Below are 8,286 nucleotides of genomic sequence, written 5' to 3' on the forward strand. Positions count from 1 at the left end.
CAAATCCAGCTGTGATGCCGCAACCTGCAGGTGATGTGGCAGTGCCATTTCAGCACAGGCGTGAGGGAACTAGTGCATCAGTGCTTGTTTGGAGGGGATGGCGCGGCCTTGGTAGCTCAGAATGCTCATGCACTCTGGGCACCAGGCCACGGAGTGTCTTACTGCTGCCATGGAGCGTCAAACTGCTGCCATGTCTGCTGGCTTTCAGACTCTGGCTGCTCTCATGCAGTCTCAGCTCGATGCCACCCGACACCTCAGTGCTGTGTTCACAGCTGGATCCACCACAGGCCTCGAGTGACCTTCTGGTGTCGTGCCACACCACCAACCTGACCTCCCTCAGCTTGGTGGTGGTGGTAATGTGCCGCCCCCGGGGAGTGACTCAAGCTCCTCAGACCAGGATCCTGATGATGTGCTCTCTCAGGATCACAACATTCCTGGCCCCAGACCTGCCACTCCACCAGTGCCTCCACGCATGGCCTCACCCGAGACACGCCAGACTGAACCCTCCCAGTAGGGTGCTGCCCAGTCTGCACCCGGCCCTTCCAGGCCCAAAGGTGGTCTAGGGCGTCCGACAAGGACATCTGTAGCTCCGACACCACAACCACAGCAGCCTTCCCAGACCCCTGATGCAGCCACACGGGAGACACTTAGGCTTAGTAATGGGTTAGGCACGCGTAAGAGGTGTTATAAGGAGATGCACAAGGATAAAAAATGATGTTTTTGTGCCAGTTTATGCTACTGTTTTTTGTTCTGTTGTGTTTTTGCACTGATTTGCATCATGTGATAAATCTTTATTTTGTGGACAGATATCTGGGCAAGTGTTTCATTTGAGAGTGGACAATTCTGTGTGAGGGCATTCATTGGGATAGCCATAGGAGCTGAAGGGTCACGTGTGGATGAGATTATGTGAATCGTGCAGCAATCAGGCAGTTGCTGCACCTCCCTTGCTGGGCTGCGATGGAGTGATGCCTCCTGGCTGGGTGGCGACGGGGATCCTACTCCTCCTCCTCCTCCTCCTGCACCTCCTCCTCATCAGGTGGCACTGCTGGCTCGACCTCCAGCAGCTGGCCCCTCATGAGGGCCAGGTTGTGCAATATGCAGCAGACCACCTCGAATATGCAGACCTGTTCAGGAGAGTACTGCAGGGCACTACCAGACCGGTCCAGGCAACGGAACCTCTGCTTGAGGATCCCAATGCAGTGCTCAATAATGCACCTGGTGCCAGAATAAGCGTCGTTGTAGGCATGCTTGGCTGCTATCCTGGGGTTCCGCAGTGGAGTGAGCAGCCAAGTGGACAGGGGATATCCCTTGTCGCCAAGCAGCCAACCACAATCCTGATTTGGGCTGGTGAAGAGGGCGGGCACACTGTTCTGGCACAGAATGAGCGAATCATGGCTGCTGCCTTGGTACCTCGCATCAACTGTCAGGATGCTACGCTGATGGTCACACACCAGCTGCACATTGAGGGAGTGGAACCCCTTCCGGTTGACAAAGATCTCAGGGTGGTGTTGTGGCACCCTCAGGCCGTGTGTACAGTCGATTACACCCTGCATTCTGGGAAACCCTGCAATACAGGCAAATCTGGCCTGCTGCTCCAGCTGCTTCTCCCTGGTCATCGGGAATGAGATATAGTCCACTATTCTCCTATACAGAGCATCAGTGACCTGCCGGATGGAGCGATGGGCAGAGAATTGTGAAATGTTGGAAATGTCTGCAGTCGCAGACTGGAAAGACCTCGTAGCATTAAAGTTCAGAGCTATGCTGATCTTGGTCTCAATGAGCCTTGTGTGAGGCTCCAGATCTTGGGTGCAGGACATTGCAGAGCTCCCTCAGTACGTCCTTTCTAAATCTGAGCCTTCGCAAGCATTGCTCATCACTGAGCTCCAGGAAGGAGAACTGACGTCTGTAGACTCTTTGAGGGTAGGGCCTCCTTCCCCCAGCTCTGTGTTGGCCACCTCCCATGGCAGCTCAATGATGGCCAGTATGTGGTGCGGGGGGGTCAGCGTACCTGAACCTCCTCCTGACACCATCTCCCTCCTGGCCACCCTCTCTACGTGGAGGTCTGCGCACATCTGCAGGCCCTTGTGGGTGTTGGGCAGCCATGGCTGCTGCCTCCCTTGCCCGCTGCCTCTCTGCATGTTGCTGATGGCGCCGCCTTCTCCTGCATGCCACCCTGCATCTGACAAGGTATACAGGGCATTCCCCTGCCAGCACTGAGCCCATTCTGTATGAAGGCTGGACCCTGACAAGCAGGCCTCGATGGAGCACAGAATGAAGCCTACAGGCCTCCACTAATCAGTCAGAGCTAAAAGTCCTCAAAACTCTCCCAAATGTGATGAACACGACTCAGCAGGATAACCAAATGCACAAAAGCAACAGCAAAAGTTTTCACCAAAAATACCCCGATCGCGGGAATCCTCCGTTGTCCTCCTCCAGCAGTGTCGAGTAGCACGGCAAAGTGTACCGACCCAGAAAACTGGCAGGGGCACTGTCCAAGAAAAAGCTGACTTTTTATAAGTGAATATGGGAGGTGTGGCCGCGTGGCAGAGGTGTGCACCCTGACGACATCACTACGGCCGCAAGCCCCATACCGCGGAGGAAGTCAGCGAATTGCGGCGAAAGTCCAATATTCTGCCGAAAAGCATCCCACGCTGAATATCCGTCGCTGCGACCAATCAACCGGAACATGGTGGCCAATCGATTTTCCCTAATGACCATTGAAAACCAACGGTCCTTCCCAGAACCCTGAATTTTTGGCCCCATTATTTCAGCACTAAAACTGATTGAGCTTAGCGCTCAAATGTTGGCGCAATATCGGGGCCAATCTAATTCACAGTCATGCTTGCCACAGGCTTTTTACACTACTTAAAGGGGAGGTGCATTAATGATGCCCACCTCATTATCAGGGTGGTTGGGTCTTCAGTTGCCCCAACAGCAAACTGAACAAGTTTAAGGATGAACAACAGACAGTTACAAATCGTCATGGCAGAACCTAGATGGAGGGAGAGAGCCCGATGGTTCTCAGATGAAGCTCTACAGGTGAAGAGGAAGCGAGTGGTTCCATACCCACAAACAGGCAGGAGGCCCTCACCACACATATGGCATGACATCGCAAACTGCATCAAGGCCAGCAATGTTGTCCCCAAGGACCCACACCCAGTGCAGGAAGAAGTTTAACGACCTCACATGTATGGCCAAGGTGAGTGAAGGCTACAGCAAATGCCACATACCATCATCTGTATCATAAACTTCACGTACTACTCAATGTAACACACCCCCAACACTCACAAAGCAACAATCTCTACCTATCAACACTCATACCCACATTTCACATCCTGGACACACTGTCTGCTATTCAATTATGGCAGGCACATTACCCAAACACATTGCACTAAAGTCACTCAACATTTCTCTTTCTCTTGCAGGCCAAGGTCACACATAACCACCGTGAGCAGGAGCAGACAGGCGGGGCCAGATGGATATTCAACAGCTAAGCCAGCTCGAGGAGCGAGTACTGGAGATCATTGGAAGGCACATGGTAGAGGGCGTGGCCTTTGGTGAGGTTGAATGCCATGGGGCCAACAATGATATGGTCATTCCGAATCCACCTTCTCAAATCCCACCTCTCCCTCAGCCCACAATTTTTTCTCACTTTCAAGCTACTGATGCTGTATGCGTGCATTCTGCTCCCTCCTCTCATCATAACCCGACTCTTATATCTTTCTACTTTCAGATAATCAATAATCTCCTGAGCAGCCTGTCCCTGATGGCACTGCTGAGAGCGAGGGGAGAGAAGAAGAGGAGGAAGAAGATCCATCATCACTGCATCTGTCACTCGCAGACACCAGCTCAGAAACTGGCACTCCGCAAACTTTAGAGGCTAGTGTAGAAGTGGGATCTGCACAGGGTGAGGCATCGGGCACGAGTGGGCTGCAGCAAGGCCAGGGGAAAGGGTAGCTCAGAAGGCCAGCTCCCCGAAGGGCGAGTTCACGCATGAGTTCTGCTGTACGAAGACGAAGACCTTGATCGGGGGGCTATCAGAAGAAGGGTGATTGGCATACACACAGAAGTAATGGGTGCAATGGCAAGGTTGACAGAGAGCCTCTCAGCAATGTCAAGGAGTGTGGAGGAGTCTGTCTCCAACAATGCTTGGGGCAGAGCATGGAGTCAAGGATTTCCAGCCTGAAAATGATTGTACACTCCCAGAGAGACTGTAGTAACCCAGACATGATGGCGTGCATGATGGGTGATGTAGCAGCTTCCATTGCAGCACAGGCAGATGCAACCCTATTTCTCAGTGCTATAGTAGAACCTCAGACTGCTCTCATGCAGTTTCAGCGTGTTGCCACCCAAGCTCAGACTGGTGGAGAGAGCATCAGTGACCTGGATGCAGCGATGGATGGCGAACTTTGAAATGTTAGCTTTGTCTCCTGTGGTAGACTGGAAGGATCAGCTGGCGAAGAAATTAAGGGCCACGGTGACTTTGACTATCACTGAGAGTACCGTGGTCACTCTGTTCTGAGGCTGCAGGTCTGATTGCAGGAGGTGACATAGCTCTGTGACCACCTCCTTGGTGAAGTATAGCCTCTTAAGACATGCTACCCGCTTAATTTGAAGTAGGAAAAGTATTGTCGGAAGACCGTCAGTGGGTAAGGCCTCTTGTTGAGAGCCCTCATGGCCCTCATCCTCCTCCTTCTGCGCGCATGTCCCTATCTCCCTCGCTGCCTCTGCTCCCTCTGGTGCACGAGGTCGACTGCCAGTACAGCCCCATGACTGTGAGGTTCGTTGGCAGCAATCACTCTGTAAAAAATAATTAGGGCATTTTTCACGCAACAATACTTCTTGTTACCAAAGAACATTGAAATAAGTAAAGAAAGCTGTTGAAGTTGCAGGAAGTAGCTCGCAGCCATTCGAGCTGCATAACCATGCCAGGTGCAACTGGTTGCTGATGATCCCTTTAAATATCGCTGCTGCAGCCTCTTACCTGCTGTTAGACGCCTGCTCTCCCTGTCATTGTATAAACAATAGCGAGAACGTATGCTGTAGCTCGGGCATCAAGTGGGTGTTGCACACTTACTGACGTCACAATCTCGGTCATTTAAATCCCTGTGGTGATCGTGTTTACCGACAGCACTATCAGCCCTTGCAAAATGGCACCCACTGCCGGAGCCACCACCAGCTGAGGGAAAATCACCAGCCGCCATTTATTTGACATTTCATGGCGGTAATGGGTGGCACAAACCACCTGAATTTCTAGGCCTCTTTATCTTTACTCAAATCACTACACTGCTCCAGGATTACGCTCAGTTCATCTGGATAAGCTGTTCACACTAGACAGGTTAACGAAGACCAAGGGACGCAAGTATACATTACGTAAGCATAGAACTAGATTAGATATTAATAGGAACTTCTTTTCACAGAACGTCGTCAATCTCTGGAACAAGTTGCCAGCACATTTGGTGAGTGCAAATTCAATTCAAGTAGTCAAAAGGGAAGGTGGTGAACATATATACTAGTGGATGTGTCTCCCTTTGGAGATCAAAAAGAAATTTCCCAGACTTCTCCCCTAAATTGGCCTAAAGTTTTTCTCTGTTTTGTTTTTGCCTGTCTCAGGAGCTTGTGTGGCTGACGGGTGGACAACATAGAGGGGTTAATGGTGTAGAAGTTATACCATGAAAGTATAAGATAGAATCAATGGACCAGCTGGTCTTTTTCTTCCTTCATTTTTGCGTGTTTATCTGGATGTAATTGGGTTGCTGCGGTTGGCCATATGAGCTAGCAGTTTAGGAAAGCCTGCCACCTGGTGAAAATGTGGCATTTTTTGTGCTGTTACCTCCTTTTCATGAGGAAAGGGCTGAAAATGTTTCCCCTGATGAACAAGGCCTCTGTTACTGTTTTATGTATTGGTGCAATGAAGGCTGACTCATGTGACAAATGTTACTAGTGGTGGTTTGGAAGGATCTAGTAATGTGAAACTTGGATGCGATGCTAACCTTCACAGCCAGGCTGTCTTTGTTGTAGATCTTGTCTTCGGGTTAGATTTGAGGATGACAGCCTCCTTCATGAAATGTTAACAACGAAAGGAGGTATATTTGGACCTCACCAAATAGGTGTGACCGGGTCTGTAGATGCTGCTCTTCTGATGAGACCGATTTTTGAAGTGCAGTCGCAGATCCCTCTCTTCTCGTTGTAAGAATTCCTCTTTCTCCTTCAAATCAACCACTGCCCCTGGGATGTCTCATGGAATTTCCATGCTGGGCACTGCTAATAGCAACAGTTCTGTGAGACAGCTATCTGTACAAAGAGTCTTTCAATAACCTCACTGGCTACATATACTTCTATTTCCAAACATGAATTCCTTTTGTTCCTTACATTTATATAAAAATATTTATAACACGTTCTTTGACCTCTCTTTGACTGACTTATTCCATAACTATAGCATTCTTTTTTCCATGCCTTTGATCTGCTCTGTTTACCCCTCCTCTATGTCTTCTTAAATGAAAATGGATCGAATTGACATTCATGGAACAAATATTGTAGAAGTATGCGGAGGCAGCAGATGTATGGGTATAGTTTGGGGCTTCTCAGAGCTCACAGTAGGTCCTGAACCTTTATTTGCATGATGTCAATGGAGAGAAGAAATGGTAAGGGTAAAGGATTGTCACCCCTGTAACAAGAGAGGGGATGGCAGATCCCACAGTGTGCCATGTGACCTATCGGTGGCCTTCACTGGATCTAGCTGCTTGTTAAAGATGACCATCCAGTCATGAACTGACAGTGTAGTAAATGTCTGAATTTGCTGCTTGTTGAGCATCTTCTCAAAATCTTGCCAATTAATTCAAGTCCTAATGCTCCAGTGGCCATCCCAAGCAGCTGTGTTTACCTATGGCACCCTCCAATAGGAGCAGCCCTCTCAACATCTTGAACAGTGATGGAACAGAGAGGAAAGCAGACTGGGGGGTAGTACTGGATAAGGGCCTCAGGAGACAAACGTATGGAAGGGTGAAAAGGTAAACTTTAAATGGATGAGAGTGAAAATGAGCCGTCTTCTCAGGGCAAGAATAAGGATGTCCCTCACAGTGGCCAAGTTAGAAATTCCCAAAGCAATCCAGGATGCTTGCTATAATGATCTCAAAATGAGGAAATGGGTTTGGGAACTGCAATAGCTTTCAACACCACTGAAGATGTGAGTATTTGTCAATCCTGCATCCCATTAATTTCAGTTATGTATAATTGCTTCAAGCATTCCTGAAGAGACATTAAACACTGGGTAGTGTACAGTACCTTAAGTATACCTGCCGTCAATCTTCCTCAAGTGTTGCAGAAATATAAATGGAAAATACTGAATTACATTTAAGTTTCTATGGGGAAAGGCTAATTTAATTAAAAGTAAAATCAATTTTGAAATAAACGGCATAGCTAACATTGTTACATCCATGATAACATTCCCCATTCCAATGCACCTCCTACTATTGAAAAAGCAGGCAATCTTCACAATCTAGACCACTAACATCCTGAGATTGATAGCCAATACTAACCTGTATTATACAAAAGCAAAATACTGCAGATGCTGGAATCTGAGATATAAACAGAAAATGCTGGAAATCTCAGCAGGTCAGGTAGCATTTGTGGAGAGAAACAGAGTTAACATTTCAGGTCGATGACCCTTCATCAGAACTGGCAATAGTTCAAAATATAACAGATTCTGAAGGCAGTGCTGGGCCCCTGAAAGGGCAAAAGGGAAGGTTTGTGATAGGGTGGAAGGCAGAATAGATTTGAGAGACAAAGGGAATGATGGGCCGAACTGGGATGGTAATGGCACAAGTTAGGAAACAAAAGGTGAGTCTGATAGGGTGTGAATGGCAGAATGATTACCAGCTGCCAAGGGAAGTAATAGAGAAACAAAATAAAAATAAAAGGGGGAGGTGGGGGTTTTGTAAAAAAAAAGTGAGGAAAGGGAACAAAATGTGAGCAGAGATTATGTTCTGAAATTGTTAAACTTAATGTTGAGTCCGGAAGGCTGTAAAGTGCCTAAACCAAAGATGAGGTGCTGTTCCTCGAGCTTGTGTTGAGCTTCATTGGAACAGTGTAGGAGGCCGAGGACAGAGAGATCAGAGTGGGAATGGAGCGGGGAATTAAAGTGACCGGAAGCTCGGGGTCACCCTTGCAGACTGAACCGCAAAACAGTCACCCATCTGCATTTGGTTTCCCCAATGCAAGGAGACCACATCGTGAGCAGTGAATACAGTATACTAAAGACGTACAAGTAAATCGCTGTTTCACCTG

General features: G+C 48.5%; 1 pseudogene; it reads right to left on the bottom strand.

Moving 5' to 3' along the window:
• Positions 1 to 995: 995 nt before the first annotated feature.
• On the bottom strand, positions 996 to 1,817 carry LOC139266135 (putative nuclease HARBI1 pseudogene; annotated as a pseudogene).
• Between the last annotated feature and the right edge of the window lie 6,469 nt (positions 1,818 to 8,286).

This window comes from Pristiophorus japonicus, chromosome 1, assembly GCF_044704955.1.
Source record: "Pristiophorus japonicus isolate sPriJap1 chromosome 1, sPriJap1.hap1, whole genome shotgun sequence".
NCBI classification, from domain to species: Eukaryota; Metazoa; Chordata; class Chondrichthyes; family Pristiophoridae; genus Pristiophorus; species Pristiophorus japonicus.